At 32.9% G+C, this 12,295-nt stretch overlaps 1 protein-coding gene across 2 annotated transcripts in view; it reads left to right on the plus strand.

Moving 5' to 3' along the window:
• The first annotated feature begins 6,389 nt into the window (after positions 1–6,389).
• The window catches only part of LOC133658651 (tripartite motif-containing protein 3-like), a 58,638-nt gene continuing 52,732 nt past the window's right edge, over positions 6,390–12,295 (plus strand). For both annotated transcript variants that reach the window (XM_062060907.1, XM_062060908.1), the window contains exon 1: positions 6,390–6,476. The gene's annotated coding sequence lies outside the window, so the exon portion shown is untranslated. The remainder of the gene's footprint in view (positions 6,477–12,295) is intronic.

Here is a 12,295-nt window from a genome sequence, read left to right on the forward strand (position 1 = left end):
TACAATAAAAAAACAAGCAGCTCAGTCGGCAAAATGTAACTGTAAAATTTACAGTAATTTTAGGTAGTTTTTTTTTTACTGAAAAAGTACAGTAATTTTTATTTTATTTATTCAAAAATGTTTAGAGTGTATTTGGGGGAAAACAGGAAACAAAATGAAAAATGTACTGCATTTTTTGTAATGTAATCTAATATATAATATTAAAGTCTGAATTGTCTTTTTTTTGTTTTACTGTAAAATCTACAAACATGAAAGTAGTTTAGGCACAACATTTTTATTTCAAAAATGTACAGTATTTTTTACACTAAATTAAAAAACTTTACTTTTATTTTTACAATAAAAAACGAGCAGCTCTGTTGGCAAAATGTAACTTTAAAATGTACAGTAATTTTTACACCACTGTTATTTTCAACAGTAAAATTCTGGCAGTTTTTTTTACCGTAAAAAGTACAGTAATTTTTAGTTTATTTATTTGTAATTGTTTATAGCGTATTTGGGGAAAAACAGGAAACAAAATGAAAATTGTACTGCATTTTTTGTAATGTAATCTAATATATAATATTAAAGTCTGAATTGTCTTTTTTTGTTTTACTGTAAAATCTACAAACATTTATGAAAATAGTTTAGGTGCAAAATTTTTATTTTAAAAATGTACAGTATTTTTTTACACCAAATTAAAAAAAAATACTTTTATTTTTACAATGAAAAACGAGCAGCTCAGTTGGCAAAATGTAACTGTAAAATTTACAGTAATTTTTACACCACTTATTTTTTACAGTAAAATTCTGGCAGTTTTTTTTTTTACCGTAAAATGTACAGTAATTTTGAGTTTATTTATTTATAAATGTTTACAGTGTATTTGGGGAAAAACAGGAAACAAAATGAAAAATGTACTGCATTTTTTGTAATGTAATCTAATATATAATATTAAAGTCTGAATTGTCTTTTTTTTTGTTTTACTGTAAAATCTACAAACATTTATGACAGTAGTTTAGGCGCAAAATTGTTATTTGAAAAATGTACAGTATTTTTTACACCAAATTAAAGAATTTTACTTTTAATTTTTTACAATAAAAAAACGAGCAGCTCAGTCGGCAAAATGTAACTGTAAAATTTACAGTAATTTTTGCACCACTGTTATTTTTTACAGTAAAATTCTGGCAGTTTTTTTTTTGCCGTAAAAAGTACAGTAATTTTTAGTTTATTTATTTATAAATGTTTACAGTGTATTTGGGGAAAAACAGGGGAAAAAAAAAGAAAAATGTACTGCCTTTTTTGTAATGTAACCTAATATATAATATTAAAGTCTGAATTGTCTTTTTTTTTTGTTTTACTGTAAAATCTACAAACATTTATGACAGTAGTTTAGGCGCAATTTTTTTATTTTAAAAATGTACAGTATTTTTTACACCAAATTAAAGAATTGTACTTTTATTTTTACAAGAAAAAACGAGCAGCTCAGTCGCCAAAATGTAACTGTAAAATTTACAGTAATTTTTACAGCACATAAATGAAAAATGGTACCGCTGGTACTTTTTACAGTAGAATTCCGGCAACTGAGGGACTATTTTTGTATTTATTGTTTTACAGCCTTTTTGAAGAAAAACACTGGAAAAAAAACAAAAAAATTTACTTACTGCGTTTTTTTGTAATGTAATTTAATATATAATATTAAAATCTGTAACTAATTGAATTGTCATTTTGTTTACCGTAAAATCTACAAACATTTATTACAGTAGCTCAGGCGCCAGAATTTTATTGTAAAACTGTAGTGTTTTTTTTTTACACCAAATTAAATAATTGTATTTTTATTTTTTAAATAAAATACTAGCAGTAAAATTTACAGTAATTTTATACATGAAAAATGGTACCACTGTTATTTTTTACAGTAAAATTCTGGCTTTTTTTTTTCACCGTAAAAAGTATGGTAATTTGTATTTTATTTATTAAATTTTTTTACAGTGTATTTGGGAAAAAAAGGAAAAACAATGAAAAATGTACTGCATTTTTTTGTAATGTAATAATATTCAAGTCTGTAAGAGACTCATTTTTTTACTGTAAAATCTAGAAGTATTTACTACAGTAATTTAAGCGCCAGAATTTTATTTTAAAAATGTACAGTGTCTTTTTTACACCAAATTAAATAATTTTACTTTTATTTTTTCAATAAAATACTAGCAGTAGTGTTTGCACCACATAACTGAAAAATGGTACCACTGTTATATTTTACAGTAAAATTCTGGAAGTTTTTTTTACCGTAAAAAGTACAGTAATTTGTATATTATTTAATTTTTTTTACAGTGTATTTGGGGAAAAACAGGAGAAAAAAGAAAAATGTACTGCATTTTTTGTAATGTAATATATAATATTAAAGTCTGTAAGAGACTGATTTGTCAGTTTTTACTGTAAAATCTACAGACATTTATTACAGTAATTTAGACGCCAGAATTTTATTTTAAAAAATTATTTTTTACACCAAATTAGCGTAAATATATTTGTGAATAAATATATTTGTGATTAAATATCCATCCATCCATTTTCTACCGCTTGTCCCTTTCGGGGTTGCGGGGGATTTGTAAATAAATATATTTGTGAATAAATATAATATTTGTAAATAAATAGACATGTGAATAAATATATTTGTGATTAAATATATTTGTGATCAAATATATTTGTGAATAAATATATTTGTGATTAAATATATTTGTGATTAAATATATTTGTAAATAAATATATACAGAGTGTGAAGAAATATATTTGTGATTTGGGAGCCATTACCTCCCTGCTTGGCACTCAGCATCAAGGGTTGGAATTGGGGGTTAAATCACCAAATACAATTCCCTGGCACGGCACCGCTGCTGCTCACTGCTCCCCTCACCTCCCAGGGGTTGATCAAAGGGGATGGGTCAAATGCAGAGGACACATTTCACCACACCTAGTGTGTGTGTGACAATCATTGGTACTTAAATATCATATTTGTGAATAAATATATTTGTAAATAAATATATTTGTGAATAAACATATTTGTGATTAAATATATTTGTAAATAAATATATACAGAGTGTGAATAAATATATTTGTGATTAAATATATTTGTGAATAAATATATTTGTAAATAAATATATTTGTGAATAAACATATTTGTGATTAAATATATTTGTAAATAAATATATACGGAGTGTGAATGAATATATTTGTGATTAAATATCATATTTGTTAAAAAAAATTTTTTGTAAATAAATATATTTGTGAATAAACATATTTGTGATTAAATATATTTGTAAATAAATACATACAGAGTGTGAATAAATATTTGTGATTAAATATATTTGTGAATAAATATATTTGTAAATAAATATATTTGTGAATAAACATATTTGTGATTAAATATATTTGTAAATAAATATATACAGAGTGTGAATGAAAATATTTGTGATTAAATATCATATTTGTGAATAAATATATTTGTAAATAAATATATTTGTGAATAAACATATTTGTGATTATATATATTTGTAAATAAATATATACAGAGTGTGAATGAATATATTTGTGATTAAATATCATATTTGTGAATAAATATATTTGTAAATAAATATATTTGTGAATAAACATATTTGTGATTAAATATATTTGTAAATAAATATATACAGAGTGTGAATGAATATATTTGTGATTAAATATCATATTTGTGAATAAATATATTTGTAAATAAATATATTTGTGAATAAACATATTTGTGATTAAATATATTTTTAAATAAATATATGCAGAGTGTGAATAAATATTTGTGATTAAATATTATATTTGTGAATAAATATATTTGTAAATAAATATATTTGTGAATAAACATATTTGTGATTAAATATATTTGTAAATAAATATATACAAAGTGTGAATAAATATATTTGTGATTAAATATATTTGTGAATAAATATATTTGTAAATAAATATATTTGTGAATAAACATATTTGTGATTAAATATATTTGTAAATACATATATACAGAGTGTGAATAAATATATTTGTGATTAAATATATTTGTGAATAAATATATTTGTAAATAAATATTTGTGAATAAACATATTTGTGATTAAATATATTTGTAAATAAATATATACAGAGTGTGAATAAATATTTGTGATTAAATATATTTGTGAATAAATATATTTGTAAATAAATATATTTGTGAATAAACATATTTGTGATTAAATATATTTGTAAATAAATACATACAGAGTGTGAATGAATATATTTGTGATTAAATATATTTGTGAATAAATATATTTGTAAATAAATATATTTGTGAATAAACATATTTGTGATTAAATATATTTGTAAATAAATATATACAGAGTGTGAATAAATATATTTGTGATTAAATATATTTGTGAATAAATATATTTGTAAATAAATATATTTGTGAATAAACATATTTGTGATTAAATATATTTGTAAATAAATATATACAGAGTGTGAATAAATATTTGTGATTAAATATATTTGTGAATAAATATATTTGTAAATAAATATATTTGTGAATAAACATATTTGTGATTAAATATATTTGTAAATAAATACATACAGAGTGTGAATGAATATATTTGTGATTAAATATATTTGTGAATAAATATATTTGTAAATAAATATATTTGTGAATAAACATATTTGTGATTAAATATATTTGTAAATAAATATATACAGAGTGTGAATAAATATATTTGTGATTAAATATATTTGTGAATAAATATATTTGTAAATAAATATATTTGTGAATAAACATATTTGTGATTAAATATATTTGTAAATAAATATATACAGAGTGTGAATAAATATATTTGTGATTAAATATATTTGTGATTAAATATATTTGTAAATAAATATATTTGTGAATAAACATATTTGTGATTAAATATATTTGTAAATAAATATATACAGAGTGTGAATAAATATATTTGTGATTAAATATATTTGTGAATAAATATATTTGTAAATAAATATATTTGTGAATAAACATATTTGTGATTAAATATATTTGTAAATAAATATATACGGAGTGTGAATTAATATATTTGTGATTAAATATCATATTTGTTAAAAAAAAAATGTAAATAAATATATTTGTGAATAAACATATTTGTGATTAAATATATTTGTAAATAAATACATACAGAGTGTGAATAAATATTTGTGATTAAATATATTTGTGAATAAATATATTTGTAAATAAATATATTTGTGAATAAACATATTTGTGATTAAATATATTTGTAAATAAATATATACAGAGTGTGAATGAATATATTTGTGATTAAATATCATATTTGTGAATAAATATATTTGTAAATAAATATATTTGTGAATAAACATATTTGTGATTAAATATATTTGTAAATAAATATATACAGAGTGTGAATAAATATATTTCTGATTAAATATATTTGTGAATAAATATATTTGTGAATAATCATATTTGTGATTAAATATATTTGTGAATAAATGTCATATTTGTGAATAAATATATTTGTAAATAAATATATTTGTGAATAAATATATTTGTAAATAAATATATGAGTAAATAAGTACATTTGTGAATAAATATATTTGTAAATAAATATATTTGTGAATAAATATATTTGTAAATAAGTATCTTTGTGAATAAATATCACATTTGTAAATAAATATATAAATAAATACAAAGATACTTATTTACTCATATATTCATTTACAAATATATTTGTAAATAAATATATTTGTAAATAAATATATGAGTAAATAAGTATCTTTGTGAATAAATATCACATTTTTAAATAAATGTGTTGATTTACGACGCCGACGTCGTCAAAAGTCCCCTTGTCTCTCCGCTCCATCCAGACTGCGGCAGCCATATTGACGGAGGCAGTCTCCATGGTAACGCCACGTTGCAGAACCGCAACCTGTGCGTGTGCGCGCGCACGAGTACACTCCCCCGCGCCCCTCCCCCTCCCCTCCCACCCAGCTGCCTCCCTTATTTCCTTCCCTCACAACTAAAGTGCTTGTCATCGATTTACCGAGTTGAACACATCTTTTTATTTTTCAATTTGATCCTTTATTTTCTCCTGACGTCACACTTATTCCACCCAATGAGAAAACATTTGAATTAGTTTGAAATATGAAGTCAACGGCATCCTTTGTCCTTATAAGGGGACACCCCCCCCCCCAGCACCCCATTTTGTTTCTGTCTTCCTCCGCAAGTTCCCTGGCCCCTCCCCTCCATATGCCATTGGCTGGTGTAGCTCCGCCCACCAAGCTGCAGACCAATGCTGCCAGAGCTGGCTGGAGGCCACGCCCCCCACCCCCCGCCATCCCCTTGCTTCCCCTCCAGCCTCCCCCCTCCCCCTCCCCCTCCCCTCCCAGACAGACCGAGCCCTTTTCCTTTCCGAGGACTCGGAGAACAACAATGGCCGCGCTCCCATGCTGACTCCTGCATTCCCGCCGTGAGTTCTCCTCCTCTCTTTTGTCGTCGTCGTCATTGTTATTGTTGTTGTTGTTGTTGTTTATTTGTTTAACAAATGTGACCATGTCCGCGCTGGTGACGTTCTTTGTCGGCGTCCTGCCGGAAAACGTTCTCCTTTTCCGGGTAGAAATGTCAAAAGTCAGGCTTGGGCATGTCACGTGACATGATGAGGGCCGCACACACACACACACACACACACACACAACACCACTTTGTGTGTGTTGTTACTGCAGTCTGCTCAGGCTCTTTTCATTCAATTAGAAGAGGGACACATGATGTGAGTCAGCGGTTTTTAGTGTACATGTATATGTATGTATGTATATGTATATATATATATATATATATACACTACCGTTCAAAAGTTTGGGGTCACCCGAACAATTTTGTGGAATAGCCTTCATTTCTAAGAACAAGAATAGACTGTCGAGTTTCAGATGAAAGTTCTCTTTTTCTGGCCATTTTGAGCGTTTAATTGACCCCCACAAATGTGATGCTCCAGAAACTCAATCTGCTCAAAGGAAGGTCCGTTTTGTAGCTTCTGTAACGAGCTCAACTGTTTTCAGATGTGTGAACATGATCGCACAAGGGTTTTCTAATCATCAATTAGCCTTCTGAGCCAATGAGCAAACACATTGTACCATTAGAACACTGGAGTGATAGTTGCTGGAAATGGGCCTCTATACACCTATGTAGATATTGCACCAAAAACCAGACATTTGCAGCTAGAATAGTCATTTACCACATTAGCAATGTATAGAGTGTATTTCTTTAAAGTTAAGACTAGTTTAAAGTTATCTTCATTGAAAAATAAGGACATTTCAATGTGACCCCAAACTTTTGAACGGTAGTGTGTGTATATATATATATATATATATATATATATATATATATATATATATATATATATATATATATGTGTGTGTGTGTGTGTGTGTGTGTGTGTGTGTGTGTGTGTGTGTGTGTGTGTGCGTGCTGCAGATTAAAGACCCTGTCCACAGGCCCTCAGACATGATCTCCTCATTGATGGTTGGCAGCTGGTTTGTGCCATGGGGGGCCCCACAAGTGGCTGGGAGGTGGCAGACTTTCCTCCTGACCTGGGACTAGACCAGGTACCCCAGTGTGCTCGTGTTTGACACACAGGAGACTTTATTGTCAGGAATATTAACACTGAAGTGGTCTTCTTCCCCTTTTTGCACATTTTCGCTAGCTTGATTGATTGATTGAGTCCCCGTCCCTTCCACTGGATCTTAATTTGGGATTAGTTTTTTCTCCTCCTCGTCTTCCACCCACGTTTACCTTTTTTGTTTACGTTCCTACGAGGCGCCGCTCTCATCAGTTTTCTCTTTGGGTCGCAGGGATCTCAAACTATAAGAACCGAATTTCTTTATTTTGATCCATCCTGTCAGACAAATCATGTTGTTGATGTAGATGATCTATATCTGTCTACACATTTACTTTAGACAAGAGAAGAGTTGGATACTTCTCTTGTTGTCTTATTGGTATTTGACTTTATTAAATGTTGTGTAGATTTAGTGGTTGGCACATCAATATATATATATATATATATATATATATATATATATATATATATATATATATATATATATATATATATATATATATATATATATATATATAAAAATTGTGTTTATGTATTTGTATATATTTTTTATACATACACGTTTAATTATATATTTTTATAAATTTTAATATAAATTGTATATATCCTAATATACTTGAATATATGTATTTATATATGTAATATACACACTCATTTATATATATATTTTTTTATATATATATATAATATACACACACACATTTATATGATTATATTACATCCGGAGATGCTTTCCTCTTCATTCACCTTAGGTGAATGGAGCCTTGGCCAGGAGGACTTGATATCATCAGATGGTATCCAGCGGTCATTGGGTGTTTCGACCCTGAACCATAACACCCTACCGCTGGTGGGCCGGCAGTGGTGGCCAAGTCACTGCCTATCTCCTCCTCCTGGCTTCCAGCTCATCTCGTCTCTCCTGCTCCATAACCAGCAAGAGGCTCTCTCTGCTGCCTCCCCCATCCTGCTAGCTGCTGTCTTTCTCTCCTTCCCTGTTATTCCCAAGGCTGTGAGCATTCTCCATACCGACTGGGCAGGGAATCCTCTGCAGCCGACCTCGACCGGGAACAACCATGCCTGCCATCCTTTTCCCCTGCAGTCATTCAAAAGGTCCTGGTATTTGGCACTTTTCCTTTCGAAGGCTTGGTCGCACCCTTCTTCCCATGGGACTGTGAGTTCTATGAGAATGATCTTCTTTGCCTCTTCAGACCACAGCACCACATCCGGTCTCAGGGTTGTCTGGACAACATGGGGGAACTGAAGCCTTCCTCCCAGGTCTACCTTCATGTCCCAAGAACGGGCCATTTGCAATAGGCTCTTCCTTGATGTTGCTGTGGTTGGTGGCTTTTCTCCCTCCCTCACAAACTGGATTGATGTTGTTCTCCCTTGTGGTTGCTGTTTCTTGCATCTCTGCTGCTCCAGGGTGTTAGCCAGTGTCATGAGCACCTTGTCATGACGCCATCTGTATCTCCCTTGGGTGAGTGCTGTTTTACACCCTGACAGGATGTGCGCCATGGTACCCTTCTGTCCGCAAAGCTTGCATAGTGGATCCTCTCTCATGCCCCATCTGTGCAAGTTTGTTGGAGTCGGGAGTGTGTCATACACTGATCTCAGCAAGAAAGAGATGCGGAATGGTTCCAGCTTCCATAGATCCGCCCACGTGATCTTTCTCTTGGGGAGGTCCCATTTGGTCCAGGCTCCCTGGGACGCTAGTTCCACTGCTCTGGATTTCCGACCTTCCTCTTCCAGGTTCCGTACTTCCTCCTGGATCATAGCTCTTCTTTCTCTGGGTTCTGCCTTACTCCACTGTTGGACATGGGAAGTTCCAAGACCTTGTCTTCCTGTGCATGGCGTTCCTATGATGTCACGTAGCCTCAACATGCTTTCAGCTTGTGCAACAGACGTGTCAGCTGCCCACTTGCGTCCTGATCTTGTAGTGACGCCTGCGTGTCTGACTTGTTCGTCCTGGGAGTCTCTGTATGTCATTAAGACTCTGCACTTTGCTACCTTGAATTCCTCCACCACGGATGACAAGGGAAGCTGGAGCTGTCCTGATCTTATGTAGAGGCCTACTGATGTGAAGCTTGGAGGGATTCCCAGCCATTTTCTGAGGTACTTATTGACCTTTCTCTCCACTCCTTCTACGCATGTCATAGGGATGTCATACACCGTCAACAGCCACATGAGTCTTGGTAACAGTCCATGTTGGTAGAGCCATATTTTGAATTTACCAGGGAGTCCTGATTTTTCAATCCTCCTCAGCCACTCCTCTGTCTGCTTCTCTGTACTGGTGATGTTGTTCCTGTCAGTAAGTGAGCTGTCAAACCACTTTCCAAGGCACTTTATAGGGTTCTCCTCAATCGATGGAATCACTTCTCCTTGCACTTGCAGCTTGAACCTGTTCGTCAGTTTACCTTTCCGGATAACCATGCTCCTTGATTTTTTGGGCTTAAACTTCATTCTGGACCATGTTGCCATGTGGTCCAGAACTGTTAGCACCCATCTCGCCTCCACATGGGTTGTGGTCGTCACGGTGAGATCGTCCATGTAACCTCTTATTGGGGGTTGTCGAATGCCTGATTCCATTGCTGGTCCTCTGGCTTCTTTCCCAGCAGCTGTTATGAGGAGGTTCATACCCATGATGAAGAGGATGGGGGAGATTGTGCATCCAGTTACGATTCCCTTTTCCAGGTTTTGCCACTGAGTTGTGAAATTGGCTGTTTTGAACCGTATCTGGATGCCTCCAAAGTAGCTGGTTATCATTCCCTTGATGTGCAGAGGGATGTGGTAATGGTTTAGTGCAGTGTGAATGAGGGTGTGAGGGATTGCTCCGTAGGCGTTAGCCAGATCGAGCCAGACAACAGTCAGGTTGCCTTTGCTTGCTTTGGCCTCCCGGATCATCTGACTGAGAACTCCGGTGTGTTCCAGGCATCCAGAGAAGCCTGGAATTCCACCTTTCTGGATAGAGGTGTCAACATATCCGTTCTCCGTCATGTATAAGGTCATCCTTTTTGCCAGTACAGAAAAGAAGATTTTGCCTTCTACGTTTAGAAGTGATATTGTACGGAATTGATTTATGGTTGAGGAGTTCTCTTCCTTTGGCACAAAACAGCCTTCTGCCCTCTTCCAGCATGATGGAATGGTGCCCTTTTTCCAGATCCTCCGGAACAGCATCCACAGCCTCCGAAGGAGCATCGGGCATTTCTTATACACCTTATAGGGTATACCACTGGGGCCGGGGGCAGATCCTGTTCTGGCCTTTTTCACCACCTCTTGGATTTCCTTCCAGGATGGTTCACTGATGTTGAGCTCCTTTCTTGGTTTTTCCAAGCTGTCGACGTTATGGTTGGCACCCAGGGCCTGGTATATATATATATATATATATATATTTATACGTGTATATATATATTTATATATATATATACGTGTATATATATTTATACGTGTGTGTGTATGTATATATATATACATATATATATATATTTATATTTATACGTGTATGTATGTGTATATATATATATATTTATACGTGTATGTATATATATATATTTATACGTATATATATATATATATATATATTTATATGTATGTATGTATGTATGTATGTATGTATGTGTATATATATATATGCGATATGTGCGATACAAGCAGTCCTGCAGCGTGTTGGCTTGTGTGTGATATCATGTGCGATACAAGCAGTCCTCCAGCGTGTTGGCTTGTGTGTGATATCATGTGCGATACAAGCGGTCCTGCAGCATGTTGACTTGTGTGTGATATCATGTGCGATACAAGCGGTCCTGCAGCGTGTTTACTAGTGAGTGATATCATGTGCGATACAAACGGTCCTGCAGCGTGTTTACTCGTGTTTCATATCATCTGCCATACAAGCGGTCCTGCAGCGTGTGTGTGTGTGTGTGTGTGTGTGTGTGTGTGTGTGTGTGTGTGTGTGTGTGTGTGTGTGTGTGTGTGTGTGTGTGTGTGTGTGTGTGTGTGTGTGTGTGTGTGTCATGGGGCGGTATAGCTCGGTTGGTAGAGCGGCCGTGCCAGCAACTTGAGGGTTGCAGGTTCGATCCCCGCTTCCGCCATCCTAGTCACTGCCGTTGTGTCCTTGGGCAAGACACTTTACCCACCTGCTCTCAGTGCCACCCACACTGCTTTAAATGTAACTTAGATATTGGGTTTCACTATGTAAAGCGCTTTGAGTCACTAGAGAAAAGCGCTATATAAAATATAATTGATTGAAAAATTGATTGATGTGCGATACAAGCGGTCCTGCAGCGTGTTTACCTGTGTGTGACATCATGTGCGATACAAACGGTCCTGCAGCGTGTGTGTGCGTGTGCGCGCGTGCGTGCGTGCGTTGGACAGACAGTTAACATCTTAAATGTCCTCCAATAAACACACAATTTCTTCTGTTTTACTAAAGTCATTTACAAAAGATATACATGCTATAGGCTACTCGGAGCTAGCAGCTACACAACAGCTAAGCACACAAGCTAGACACAGGTAATAATCATCGAACAACAAAAGGTGACATGTGTCGATACAAACAAATATCAAATAATTATAGTTGCATAATACTTACACATACCAAGTCTCCAGGGCAGAAGCGTATTAGAAAGTAACCAGTAACAAACGTGTCCGCATCATTCAACTTACTTAGGACACCCATAAGTCAGAAC

The sequence above is a fragment of the Entelurus aequoreus genome, linkage group LG10, assembly GCF_033978785.1.
Source record: "Entelurus aequoreus isolate RoL-2023_Sb linkage group LG10, RoL_Eaeq_v1.1, whole genome shotgun sequence".
Taxonomy (NCBI): Eukaryota; Metazoa; Chordata; class Actinopteri; order Syngnathiformes; family Syngnathidae; genus Entelurus; species Entelurus aequoreus.